Source organism: Phyllobates terribilis, unplaced genomic scaffold, assembly GCF_046119375.1.
Source record: "Phyllobates terribilis strain yellow unplaced genomic scaffold, ASM4611937v1 Scaffold_3__8_contigs__length_932513732, whole genome shotgun sequence".
In the NCBI taxonomy this organism is placed as follows: Eukaryota; Metazoa; Chordata; class Amphibia; order Anura; family Dendrobatidae; genus Phyllobates; species Phyllobates terribilis.
In genome coordinates this window covers 551,226,305-551,241,556 of record NW_027362763.1, presented here as the reverse complement: position 1 = coordinate 551,241,556, position 15,252 = coordinate 551,226,305, and the positions used below count along the sequence as shown (strand labels likewise).

At 39.9% G+C, this 15,252-nt stretch overlaps 1 protein-coding gene across 3 annotated transcripts in view; it reads right to left on the bottom strand.

The window, feature by feature from the left end:
- HIVEP2 (HIVEP zinc finger 2) overlaps window positions 1–15,252 on the bottom strand; it is a 234,336-nt gene that overhangs the window by 94,217 nt on the left and 124,867 nt on the right. For all 3 annotated transcript variants that reach the window (XM_073671380.1, XM_073671381.1, XM_073671383.1), the window contains one exon: window positions 13,933–14,017. The gene's annotated coding sequence lies outside the window, so the exon portion shown is untranslated. The remainder of the gene's footprint in view (window positions 1–13,932; window positions 14,018–15,252) is intronic.

Genomic DNA, 15,252 nt, shown 5'->3' with positions numbered 1-15,252 from the left:
GATTTATATACACAGTGTCACTTCTTGCTATTACTATGGATGGCCCACTGCAATTTTCCTGGTTTGGCCACCAAATAACCTCATACACAATTTTTTTTGTGGAATTAAAGTAACGACTCGCTGGTGTTTTATCAGTTTATCGTCTAATAATAATTTTATATATACAGTATATATATATTTATATATATGTATATAGATATATATCTATATACACACAATGGATATAATGTTATATATATATATATATTCATGGGCGCACCCAGGATCAAAACTAGGGGGGGGGGCAAAAAAAAAAATCAAATACTCACCTCACGTCTCATCTGCTGCCGCTACTCCGGGCTCCTCAGGGTCGCCGGCCTCATCCCACTCTGCGCTGTGACTGCTCAGGAGAGAGCGCGGTGGAAAGACGTCACTGCGCCCTCTGACCTAAGACGTCACAGTGCAGCAGCCGCTGAGGATGCAGGACCTGCTGCGGATGACCGGGGAGAGGTAAGTATTGTGCCGGGTGCCGGGGCCCTGAGCAAGCGGGGGTGAGCGGGCGCTGACGGTGAGGGGCCCCCCCGCCTGCTCAGGGCCCTGACATTTGCCCGGGTGCGCCGGGTGCTGACGCCAGCCCTGGTGTGCGGCTTGTGTGTATATATTCCTTATATTATTTTATACATATATATATATCTCCAAAAAGGAAAAAGGCAGCACCCCATAGTCCAAAAAAGTGATAGTTTATTGACCCATCATGCCAGGGCGACATTTCGTTCCACACTGTGGAACTTTTTTATATATAACTGCACAATATATATAAAGAAAGTGCAGCAGCACTTCATTATGGCCAAAATACATGAAGACAATAAAAACATTTGATCTAAACGGTGTTATTACTATAGGAGGTTGTAACTGCCTCCTGTCTACCCTTGCACTTCTCCTATTTAACCAGCAGGTGATGTATATTCTATTCTACCAGCCCATTTAAATTGTAGGTGTTTTAGCCCAGAAGTGACGTGTTCTGTCCAGAGTTATAGGCTTGTAGCCCAAGAGAGGCATGTAGGCAGAGTAGTACCCATCAGACGGGAGATCACCTTGCAGCGGTTGATGGGCACACATGAATTGGCCAATTTATGCGCTAAGAACCTCCATTTTTTTGTAAGTAAAGCTTATTGAGTAATAACACAGTTTAGATCAAATGTTTTTATTGTCTTTATGTATCTAGGCCATAATGGAGTGCTGCTGCGCTTTCTTTATATATATATATATATATATATATATATATATATATATATATATATATATATATATATATATACATATATACAGTTATATGAAAAAGTTTGGGCACCCCTATTAATCTTAAGCTTAATGTTTTATAAAAATTGGTGTTTTTGCAACAGCTATTTCAGTTTGATATATGTAATAACTGTTGGACACAGTAATGTTTCTGCCTTGAAATGAGGTTTATTGTACTAACAGAAAATGTGCAATCTGCATTCAAACAAAATTTGACAGGTGCATAAGTATGGGCACCCTTATCATTTTCTTGTTTTAAATACTCCTACCTATACACAGACGATTTTGCGAGTTTTCCCACCTACAAAGAATCGAGAGGTCTGTAATTTTTATCGTAGGTACACTTCAACTGTAAAAAAAAATCCAGAATATCATATTGTATGATTTATACATAATTAATTAGCATTTTATTGCATGAAATAAGTATTTGATACAATAGAAAAACAGAACTTAATATTTGGTACAGAAACCTTTGTTTGCAATTACAGTGGTCAGACGTTTCCTATAGTTCTTGATCAAGTTTGCACAAACTGCAGTAGGGATTTTGGCCCACTCCTCCACACAGATCTTCTCCAGATCTTTCAGGTTTCGGGGCGGCTGCTGGGCAACATTGTGTTCCAGCTCCCTCCAACGATCTTTTCTATTATGTTCAGGTCTGGAGACTGGCTAGGCCACTCCAGGACCTTGAAATGCTTCTTACAGAGCCACTCCTTAGTTGCCCTGGCTGTGTGTTTCGGGTCATTGTTATGCTGGAAGACCCAGCCACGACCCATCTTCAATGTTCTTACTGAGGGAAGGAGGTTGTTGGCCAAAATTTCACGATACTTGACCCCATCCATCCTCCCTTGAATATGGTGCAGTCGTCCTGTCCCCTTTGCAGAAAGCACCTCCAAAGTATGATGTTTTCCCAACCTTGCTTCACGGTTGAGATGGTGTTCTTGGGGTTGTACTCATCCTTCTTCTTCCTCCAAACACGGCGAGTGGAGCTGATACCAAAAAGTTATATTTTAGTCTCATCTGACCACCTGACCTTCTCCTATGCCTCCTCTGTATCATCCAGATAGTCATCGGTGACCTTCAAACTTGCCTGGACGTGTGCTGGTGTGAGCAGGGGGACCTTGTGTGCCCTGCAGGATTTTAATCCATGACGGCGTAGTGTGTTACTAATGGTAATGTCTGAGAATGTGGTCCCAGCTCTCTTCAGGTCATTGACCTGATCCTCCCATCTAGTTCCGGGCTGATTCCTGATCATTCTCAGAATCATCTTTACCTCACAAGGCGAGATCCTGCATAGAGCCCCAAATAGAGGAAGATTGACAGCCTTCTTGTGTTTCTTTCATTTTCTAATAATTGTGCCAAAAGTTGATTTCTCACCAAGCTGCTTGCCCATTGTCCTGTAACCCATCCCAGCCTTGTGCAGGTCTACAATTTTGTCCCTGGTGTCCTTAGACAGCGCTTTGGTCTTGGCCATGGTGGAGAGGTTGGAGTGTGATTGATTGAGTGTGTGGACAGGTGCAATTAATACAAATAATGAGTGCAGAGTAGGAGGGCTTCTTAAAGAAAAACTAACAGGTCTGTGAGAGCCAGAATTCTTGCTGGTTGGTAGAAGATCAAATACGTATTTCATGCAATAAAACTCAATTTAATTATTTAAAAATCATACAATGTGATTATCTGGTTTTTAGTTTTAGATTCTTTCTCTCACAGTTGAAGTGTAGCTATGATAAAAATTACAGACCTCTCCATTCTTTGTAGGTGGAAAAACTTTAACAACTGGCAGTGTATCAAATACTTATTTTCCTCACTGTGTATGTATATATATAAATAAATAAATATATATATATACATATATACAGTATATATTCATAGACACTAGAGATATTCTGTTTTGATGTTTAAAGGAAACATTTTTAAAAAAATGTAAAAATGAAAAACTAACCTATATTCTTTACTGTTGCGTCTCTATAGAAGCCATACAATCTATGCAAGTGAACTTTGTTCCTCTGTTCTTAGCAGATGCAGATCATGAGAGATGGCGGATAAAGCTGTTTTGCTCTCAACCACAGCTGCTACTGCGTGTCACTATCAGGAAATAGCAGGGGAAGCTCTATGATAATATCATGTGGGTAGATATGCCAAAAAGGGGCTTCTCCGGTTTAACTTGGAAGGAAGTGGTAGCCCGTCCCTTTCATGGAAGCATGGCTCATTGTCTCCATGTGTCCACAGTGTACATTACGTCCTACACATAGCTGTACTGCTGACCTAACGCAACCCCACGTCTCTGCTGTCTCTTCTCCTTCCTGTGTGCATCAACTACATGCTGCTCCCACTAGAGGAAAAAAACAGCCCTGTTCATTCTTAATTGCTGATGGAAACAGTGTCATATTTTCCACAAACCAAGCTTGAAACCATTACTGTACCACCTTCATTAGTTTTTCCACAACATTTTACAGAAATGTCAGGAAACAGCTGCCTGTGAACTGACTGACGAGCTGGGCTTAGCGCAGGAGCGCCACTTCTCCAGGCAGCACATTTCGTTTCTGGAAGCAATAACGAATTTCTCATTGCGGAGTTCAACAAGCTTGTTTTATATACAGTTGCTCAAGGGGTTTTTTTAGACAAGATCTGCTTGCCCGGCTCTGGTGTCTCAGTGGTCGGAGAATCTGTACGGATTTGGAACTGCATACTTCTAGGAAAAGATTGCTTCCTGCAAATTACTCAGCTGTCTTTCTTGGACTGCACTCAATAAAGTTCAAGCCTTGCAAAGGAGTGAAATTCACCAGGATCACAGCAAAATTCTGCCACAGGCGGAAAAACAACATCTTGCTTAAATCGCGCGGCGTTTTCTCTCCCGATTATTGATCTCTTCAGACTGCTTTGCACATAACCACACCGCCTTTATATTCCTGATCCTCACAGTGCAGTCTAAGACCCATCAAACCACACATTGTACATAGTTTTTGGCAAAAACAGTGGAATAGTATACTTCATCATTCAAGCTATTCAGCCGCTGAAACTCTATGAGGCTTTACTTCCAAACTAAGACCTGCCATCTGGTAAAGACTTCAAAGACCTTCAGTTTGCTGGCAGGCTGAATGAACTTGAAAATGATGGTGACAGTGCATTAATGCGGGAGTTAGATTCCTACACAGTTCACAAAAAGGTGTACAGGTCTTAATATATCCAGTTTACTTTCACTTTAAAGAAGGTCCGTCCTCGGACAGTGATGTTGGACCTTTCTCCGATAAATCTTCGCAGATTGTTTAATTCTCACGGTGTCTTTACCAAAGAGCACCGCTGTCTGAGCAGCATTTTTAATTATTTATTAATTAGGCTTTGCTTATATAGTGGTATCATATTCCACAGCGCATTACAGACATTATCTCTGTCCCCATTGGGGCTCACAATCTAAACTCCCTATCAGTATGACTTTGGAGTGTGGGAGGAAACTCACACAAACATGGGGAGAACATACAAACTCCTTGCAGATGTTGTCCTTGGTGGGATTTGAACCCAGGACCCCAGTGCTGCAAAGCAACAGTGCTGGCCACTGAGCCCCTGTGCTGCCCAAACTTCCTACCTCCTTATGAAACTTTCACTTAGAAGTTCGATATCTTCAATACACTCTCAGCATTTGATGGACACTCCAGATTCCTCAGCATAGTAAATGCTGCTTTATGACAATGTATTGAAGGATTTTTGTTTGTCTCATTTCCAGGCTACAGACTCATGTAATAGGAAATCTACAACTTTTTTTTACTATTTAGCAGCCCCTTGACCTCCAAGGGCCTCTACCTTGACAACCCCGACAAACTAATCCCAATTCTGCTGGAACCCTCAGCTGTAAGGTATCCCAATGTATTTAGATAAATGGGATTTCAACTCAGTCCCACCAGATTTAGAAAAGCCTTCAGTCCTGGATTATAGAGAGGGGTATATGAACAACAAGAGTTGTCTTCTTGAGACAACCCTTTAAGGCATCATGCACAAAGTTGTATTACAAGTGAAAATAATTATATCTACACCTTTACATCTTCTATCTGTCGCTGCATTCCTGAATGATTCACTCATATTCCTGAGTAATTTGATTCATAAGTAAAGGAGGCATTACATGCTCTGGGTGTGACAGAACACTTAAAGGGGTTTTCCCATGAACAAAAGTTAATTTTAATCAATAGATCTTGGAATAATAATAATTTCCCCAATTGTATGTGTTTAAATAAAATGTTCCTGTGCTGAGATATACTTATAAATGTGCCCCTGCTGTGTACTTTGTAATGACTGTGTCGGACTGTGTACTAAACATGGTCTGATCATACCACAGCTCCTGAGTGTGGATATACAGACATTACAGAAGGGGATCACAGCTGATTCTTTCTGTGGGGTAAAACATTTCTCTGCCTGTTTTTAAACAATGTTTTACCTCACAGAAAGAATCAGCTGTGATCCACTGCTGTAATGTCTGTATACTCTTTTGCTTCCTTCCCTGCTGTAATGTCTGTACACTCTTTTGTTCCCCCCCTGCCCAGGAGATGTGGTATGATCAGACCGTGTTCCTGTATGATCAGACACATCCATTACACAGTACACAGCAGGGGCACATTTATAAGATTATCTCCGCACAGGAACATTATATTTAAATACATTCAATTGTGGAAATTATTTTTATTCCAAGATCTATTGATTAAAATTAACTTTTGTTCGTGGGAAAACCCCTCTATGGGGTCACTGCCTCCCGAGGTTGTTTCCCTGCCCTGCACAAGCCTCTCCTCTAATATGGTATAGTATTGGGATAAAGACAATTCTACTGGTAGTACTAATAACAGGAGAGGTGGGGGGTATTAACACACATAAATGAATAGTGCACTGAAAATAGAAGCCATTGTGCTTTACTAATAATGCCATGTGATGAGAGAGACCATTTATGCACAAAGTGAACACATTGATAGCAGTCTGGTAGGGCAGGCCACTTGGGACGGTGAATTACTGTCACAGCGTGATAGTTTTATTTTAACTGCTTGCCAATGCAAACACTCAGCTTTTGTGGCAACCTCTGATATTGTCACCTAGTGCTATTAATATTGTTTATATGGCTCATATCAGCACCTTGCATGATGGTTACATTTGCCTACACACAGATCCACTGGCTGCAGAATGAGAACAAAAGAAGGTTCCAACAAAGCTGCAACCATCGCCCCTCGATGCTGCAAAGGGCACTGGCCAGACTTCTCCAGACTTACTCCGTCTCTGTCTGTATTCTCTCTCCCTATCTGCTATTTTTCATACTACTACACACATGTATAGAGAATATGAAAAAGTAATAGCAGTTATGTGTGGAGGCCATAAAGCAAGTAAGCTATAAGCTATAACACACCCACGGTATAACAGATAGTCTTTGCCATCCACGCTATTCATTGGCAGTTAATTTAACAGCCGGTAGTGGTTACATTATTGTCTTTCATTTACAAAGTCTACCTTCTCTCATTATGCAGGCAAGCTCTTTAATTGGTGTAAACCTTGCTCATGAGAGCTCTTAAGAGGGTGGTTTATTCTGCTAGGAATATGAAGTATGAATTTAGAACAATAACAACGTTATTGAGAGAAGCATGATTGCAGCTTGTTTCATCAAAAGGTATTTCTTCAAAAATCGGCACTTGTTTTTGGTGATGGAAATGTTTAAACCATGTACGGTGATAATTTTGGGTTCTAAAGTCGGTTCCACTTTATTGTCTCTAATTAGAAGCCAAAATAGAAAAAGACCAAGAAAACCCACTTGGTGCCGAAAAATCTGGAAAGCAAGAGAATCCAGGACAGAAATCCAAGGAACAGTCAGTTTGAAATGCAGCATACCCACACAAGGATTAGCCCCGCTCAACGGGCTAATCTGCACATGGATGCCCAATGCAGGTTCTGTGCAGAATCCATGCCAGGACGTGAGATGTCCCATATTTTTTTCACAAGACAACTTCCACTGTAAGATCATATCCATGAAGGCAGACACCTTCAGCTTAGCATGGCTTTTGATGCCATGGCTGGAATGGATGTAGATAAATAGCCTCCCAGTGATCTTCTAGGAACAAATATTAGCTCAATGTATTTACATGAACTTTCTTGCATAAATGAGACATACCTAATGTTAAAGCACCGCTCCAATGTTTGTTTGTTTTTATTTCAGTGTTGGAGCAGTGCCACTAATTTAGGTTCCCTGGCCCTAGTATTATACTTACCAGCCGCCGTCCTCTGCTCCTTCTGACACCGCTTCGGTCCCGATCTGCCATCTTGTAACAGAAGCTTCTGACTGTCCAGAAGCCACAGCTAACGGTCACAAGCTCTCAGTACAAGTCTGTAAGAGCATGTTCTGGCTCTCATAGACTAACATTGAGAAATGACTTTCAGCAAATAGTAGAGCGATCCGGCAGATCACAAACTGTAGAAGACAACTGGAGTGGCGCAGATAAAAGATGAAGACCACAGCTGGTATTAGTTGCAGGGAACTTAGATTAGTGGCACCATTCCAATGCTGCAATAAAAATCAAAACACTGGCGTGGTGCTTTAAATATATGTGAAGCCTCTGCACTATTTTTTACAGCACCTAGAAATGTGTCAGGACTTCAGAGTAATGCATCATATTATTACTATTCTATTTCAGTCCAACCAGGCATTGCTTTCAGCCTAAAGCAGATCCATGAACAGATTTATCAATGGACACTAGTTACTAGGGGAGAGGTACTGGTGTGCGGCTCACATGGTCTGCCAAAATTGATACGTTTCCCCCAGGGTGTATGCATGTGCTGTTACTTGACTTCTTTTTACCACATCATATAGAACAAATGTGCATATGTTACTATACTGTACTTATCGGCCAAGGAGAGTTGTAAGGCTATAAGCATGCTTTATACCATAAGATAAACAGTAGTGATGAGCAAGCATGCTCGTTACTTGAGATTTACGAGCATGCTCGGGCATTTTCCGAGTATCTTCAGCGTGCTCGGGTGTTATGTTTGAGTCACGCCATGCACATGATTTGCGCCTGTTTGACAGCTTTAATACATGTGAGGAATACCTGTTTCTTAGACATTCCTCACATGTACTAAAGCTGTCAAACAGTCGCAATTAATGAGCACGGAGTGACTAAAACATAACACCCAAGCACGCTGAAGATACTCGGCGAGCACCCGAGCATGCTCGCCGAAAGGGTTAACAGAACATACTCGCTCATCACTAATAAACAGCTCATATTTATGCCTTTAGCTCAGCACATAGCATGGCATTAATGAAACAGCTTTGCCCTTGTTCTAACATGCCAAACAGTGAACTCTTGCATTTCTTGCTCTTGTCTGCAAAGTGAGTAATGATAAGGTTTTCTTCTTACTTCTTTCTTCTTACATTTTCAAGTGTACATCGATATTACAATTAGGTGATGTTGACAGAGAAAGTATATATAACAACTTTACTATTATTATTATTTTTGAAGAAAACCAAGAAAACCTGTTATTTATGTAAAACTATATATACAATAGCCTTTTCCTTGAAGAGTTGATTTTTTCAGTATACAAAAACCTATCAAATCCTTGTAGCCTGATGAGTGATGCTTGTGATGAGCAAGAACTATATCCCAAAATAATATATAATATGAGCCACAAAACATAAAAAAAAATATGACCAGCACCTCTTAGCAGAAAAAAGTAAATGTGAACACGGGCAAATTGCTGTGATTTCAGTATACACATATAGAAAATGCAGCTGCACACTGTGTGCGCCAAGACTAGGCAAACATCGAATATGACTAGGCAAACATCGAATATATGAATACTGAGCTGTATTATTGCAATGCAGACTATAATGATTAAACTGAGGTACTTAGGGCACAATTTCTGTGATATAATTTCATAACAGACCTTAGTCTAACAGTGTCCTGGCTAAAGGTTCTGAGGAGTTTGGCAAGGGATTATTTGCTTTTTTTCAGTTATTTTTATTTTTATTAGTTTATTACTTAATGTTTCAAAAATAACTTCTCAAGATTACAGCTTTCCTTATACCTGGAGCTGCCTTGTTAAGCTGGATAAAAAGCTCTGTAAGGCTATGTGCCCACGATGCAGAAATGCTCAGGATTTTTTCCTGAGCGTTTCTGCATCTTCCTGGCAGAAAAAACGCATGCGGATTGTACATGCGGATTGTACATGTGGATTGTACATGCGTTTTCCTGCCAGGGACATGGGGATGTGAAGCGTTCTTCACATGCATTTCCACATGCGGGTTGTCAAGCGCTTTCCAAGAGATTTTAGCATCACTTGGAAAGTGCTTGACAACTCGGTCACACTATATAAATCCATGCAAACAGCAACCGGCATGGATTTATATAGTGTGACCGTAAAAGAATGGTTAAAAATAACAAAATAAATATATACTTACCCTACGATGGCCCGCGCTGTCTTGCTTCGCTCGGTCTCGGCTGCCGGCAGCGGTACACTGAAGGACCTGCCGACGTTAGCGTCGCGTGACCCGTCACATGACTCTGACGTCAGCGCAGGTCCTTCATTCCATCGCGAAGTGCCGGGAAGCAAGGAGGAGAGCTGCGCGGGCTGACAGAAGGTAAGTATACATTTATTTTTATTTTATTCTTTTTTTACAGCTTTTTTAATGGTACCTGGGTGTGGATGAGACTCTCCTCTCCTCTACACCCGGGTACCATCCGCACATTAGAACGCGCCAATTATGTAAGTACAGATGCAGTCTTGCGGAATTGGCGCGTTCTAATGCAAGTCAATGGAGGCGAAAACGCAGCACTTCCGCAAAATAATTGGTAGTGCTGCGTTTTTTTCCGCAATGATAATCCGCAGCGGAAATTTCCGCAGCATGTGCACAGCACATGTGGATTACAAATTGGGGGACATGGCAGGCCTTCTACCATGCGTTTTTTAAGCGTTTCTGCAGCGTTTTTGCCGCTGCGGAAACGCCTAGAAAACGCATCGTGGGCACACAGCCTAACAATGGTAGTTGTCTTGGTTTTCAGTGCAGCAGCACTGAGCAGAAACACTATGATCTCCGGTGACATTATTGGAGACAAATTGAAATTTAGTCTAAAAAAATTTGTATATTCACAATAAAGTTTGACAGTAACTGAACTGTTTTTAGAGTGTTATGGACGATCCAATACTGCTCTGTCTATATATTCTCTTTTACTTCCTCCCCTGCTGTAATGTCTGTATACTCTTTTGCTTCCGCTCCTGCCCAGGAGCTGTGGTATGATCAAACCATGTTCCTGTATGGTCAGACACAGCCATTACACAGTACATAGCAGGGGCACATTTATAACATTATCTCAGCACAGGAACATTGTTTTTAAACACATCCAATTGTGAAACTTATTATTATTCCAAGATCTATTGATTAAAATGTACTTTGTTCTTGGGAAAACCCCTTTAAATCTAAATAATGAGATACAGGTAAGGAGTTTATTTATATAACTGTTTTTGCAGGTTTGATATAGGGGAATATATTGAAGAAAGAACTTAGTTTCAATTATTATGGGTAAATGAAACATTACAGAAGGATTTTATTATTATTATTTAGCTATATTTTTTAAAAGTGCAAAATAAACATTTCTATATAATACAGACTTTTACACCGATGAGTACCATCAGTTATATGAGGTTGCTCTATCCTACTTATATAAGCAATGTTCTAAGCATGAAAGCCTGTCTGTGGTAGTCAACGATGGCTTGGAGGCCAAGCCACAGCTCTTAGGTGACCATCAGGATATCATTAGGGAAGGTCGTAAACTGAATATTTTTATAATGCTGTACGTTACTGTCATTTTCTATATTTATGAATGTCAAAATAAACCACAAAGGTAGAAAGAAGCCTGTTCCTGTCAGCAGCTGCCACATCGTAAACTCCGAGGAATGGTAGAAGTAACTTTGCTTGTTTTAATAGGAACAAATCAAAGCAAGGGATTGAAGAGCTGCATGAATGACCATGCTTTTCTCAGGGAGCCAAGTTCAAAAATGGTGAAAAGGATCAAAGACGACTTGCCTGTTCAACATTTCTACCTTGTAACTTCCACCACAAATCAAACTCTATAAGGAGCAGGTCAACTTTAACTTCCAACCTCAACATATTCCTACTGGAAGTCACCTGGTCCAAAATCCCAAAACAAGCAGTCACACCCAGCTAAAGAATGATGGGCATTATGTGCTTCAGCAAAACTGTCCTAATTGATTTATTAGGTAAAGTACAGGACCTCGTGTTCAGCTAGAACAGACCACAGGGCTCAGGTACAAAATAAATCTCTTCCTGGCTCTTGTTTTCTTTAGTTTGTGCCACTTTGGCAACATAAAGATTGAATCTCCTGTTTTCATTTACTGTAGGATCGCAATGATGGTGTTACAAAATTTAAAGGGGTATTCCCATCTCCAAGATCCTATTCCAATCTGTAGTAGGTGTAATAATAATAATATTAGCAAATATCTCCAATTAGAAATGTAGTATAGGTTTTCTGATTCGCTATGTCACTTTCCTCACGGGCGGGCATTGCAGGACCTTAGGTATCCATGGTTACGACCACTAGCAGCTAGCTAACTAACTGTCACTATATCAGTGGTCATAGCCATGGATACCTAAGGTCCTGCAATGCCTGCACATGGGGTAAGCAACATAGTGAATTAGAGGAACTATACTACATTTCTAATTGGAGGTATTTGCTAATATTATTATTATTACACAAACTGCATATTGGAATAGGATCTTGGAGATGGCAATACCCCTTTAAAGTTCATGTCATACCCTCCACTTTCTTGTTTCCTACATTGAAAAGGTAGATATATATATTTGTTACTATCAAATAGGCCACATCCAGGCCACAGTGGTGATTATTGCCCACATGATACCAAGTTTACATTCACAAATCCACAAATTTAATGTAAGAAGGTGCTAGAATGATAGGGAATCACTCAGCAGGTTTTAGCTATGTAATCTCATGTAGGGACAGAGACCCTGACTCCAGTGATGTATCACTTAGTTTACTGCGTTCAGCAGTTTTAATAGAATCACAGTTTTCTCTGTTGCAGATCTAGCAGAGCTTGGAATATTGAGCTCTGTATAACCCAGCCCACACCACTGTGTATATTGACAGAAAGCTGCTAATCAGAGGTGGGGATGTGATTGGACTAGGAGGTACAAGAATGTTTGTCCACTATAGTGATAACCTCCTGCTGATAAAACAGTGATTATATTAAAAAAGAAAAATACAGCCCAGTAAGTGACACATCGTAGGAATCATGGTTTCTTCACTACATTATAGTGTTCTCAGATTACATAGCAAAACCTGCTGACAGATTCCCTTTAATGTAAACTACTGTAAACAGAAATATAGTACAGTCCTCCCTCTCTGACTACAGACAGTTTTTCCAGTCTGGCAATGGAGACTGATTACCCAATAGATGCAATCATCAGTCCCAGGGGAATAACAGCCACAGGCATGTGGTGAAGCTGTGCAGAGAAGGTATACTGCTCTGTTCCTACCCATAGACTGATGTCATTTACATTCAACCGCCAGGCAACATGTTGTTTGTTATTTAGTGAAAAAAAACTGTGAATTGTTTTCTCCATCCTCATGTAACTTTAACACAACTGTAACACAACAAAATATCACAATAAAAAAAGTCTGACATAGATGAGACTTGTCTTAGACTATTCTGCTAAAACTACAAAAATCGAAATATGGGCCAAGTCTAATAGAGAATTCTTAAAAATACAATTCATTAGACAAATCCAGAGCTGGCTATGAGGCTATCTAGTCTGGTGCATTAGACCAAAGGTTGAGCCTGAATTTACAGCCATAAGTATACAGTATCTTCATGTTGTGTATCTGCTGAGGATCTTGTTGCTGAAAGTTCTACAACTGTTCCTTCATCTGAAACAACCACATTCAGATGTATGGAACCTAATTTCAGTCACAGAAATTTCTCCAATAAAATCCGCACTGAGCTACCTAATGCCCCCAATACACCTTAGATAGCTGTTGGACGAATGTTGGCCGTCTCTTCCATACACAGGAGCACTCTTCCTGCCAACATCCCTGGAGGCGGGTTATCTCATGGAGAACAAAAGCATGGGCAGTCAGAAATTGGACATGCCAGTTCCTTAACCTCCCTGATAATCATCTGTCCAGGACCCAATACACATTAGACTGTCTACCAAACCCATCGATATTGGCGGCATCGGCCAACATTAGTCTAATGAGTATAGGGGGGCATAAGTGAAAGTGCTCAGATTGCAGGCTACTTACACATATATACCAAACCGTTACATAATGCATAAATAAGCAAGATCTGCAAAAAAACACACTAGTGCCATATATAAATTGTACCTAATATTTCCTAAAAACTTGTTAGTGGTAGATTAGTGGCCATTAACATTCACATTTGCAAAATGAATACAAAGAAAAATGGAGTAGTTGCCCACAGTAGCCAATGAGGCGGCTGATATTAATTTTAAGGGCCTTTAAAAAATAAGAGGTAAAATCTGAGTGGTTGCTGTAGCCAAATACTCTTTTTCTGTGCCAGTTTTGATATCTCTCCCCCATAGCCTCTCACACTCATCTTTATAATTGAGCATCAATTCATATGAGTAAAACAAAAAAAACACAATACCTTATATGTCTTCTGAGAGAATGGCTAATTGTTAAGTAGACAAATTGTATACTCTTGGTTTTCCGCTCATCAAAGAAGTAGTAATCTATAAAGATAAAAAGTGAAATGTCATTAAAAAAGCCTTAACGGGGACTTGTCATCACTTCTGACATGTCTCTTTTAGTAAATACTTGCACTTCTTATGACGTCTCAATTGTGAAGCATAACTCTGTGTTATACAGTTCCTCTGTTATTCTTCCTTAAAATGTTTGAATAAATTGACAACTGGGTGTTACCTTTCCCCTTGTGTCCTTACGTTGTTTGATATAGTCAGAAATGGACACACACCCAACCAATACCAACCAATTGTTAATTTATTTATACATTACAAGAAGGAATAATAAGGAAAAAAGATACTTTTTAACCGCTTAATGACCAAGCCAATTTTTGGAAATCTAACATGTGTCACTTTATGTAGCAAATAGCTCTGGAATGCTTCAACATATCCCACTATTTTTTCATGATACATTATACTTCATGACAGTTGTAAATTTAGGTTGATATGTTTTGTATTTATTTATGCAAATATGAGAAATGTGACAAAAATTTCAAAAAATTGCAATTTTCAAACTTTGAAAGTTTATCCCTTTAATCCCAATAGTCATACCACACAAAAAACATGAATAAATAACATTTCCCTCATGTCTACTTTACATCAGCACCATTTGTAAAATGTTCGTTTATTGTATTAACATTTTAGAAGGTTTAAAAATGTAGCAGTAATTTTTTTCAAGAAAATTAAAAAACTTATTTTTTTAGGAACCAATTCAGTTTTGAAATGACTTTGGGAGTCCTATATACTGGAAATCCCCAAAACTGATACCATTTTAAAAACAGCACCCTTCGACGTATTCAAAATGGCTTTGAGGTCGTTTAATAACCCTTCAGGTGCTTTTCAGGAATTAATGCAATAAATTTATTTTTACCACCTAAAAGTTGATAACTTCTGAACAGGCCGCTATAGCTGGCAGACTTTAAGGCCATTACTTGGCCATGAACTGCCATGGCAAGCACCAGGACCACACGATTAAGATCCCAGGGTGGCGATGGGGTTAAAGAGGAAGCCCCCACACTCTGTTAATCATCTAGATCAGGGGTCTCAAACTCGGCTGGGTATATGGGCCGCACATGGAAAAAATTTGAATTTGGGGGGCCGCATTCTTTGTTCAATGTGACATTTTTAGTGATACCATTTTTTTTGTATACACCTTTTGAACATTTTTGCCGTGTTTATTTTTTTATGGTTTGGGTCGTTATGGATGTGGCGATAATAAACATGCA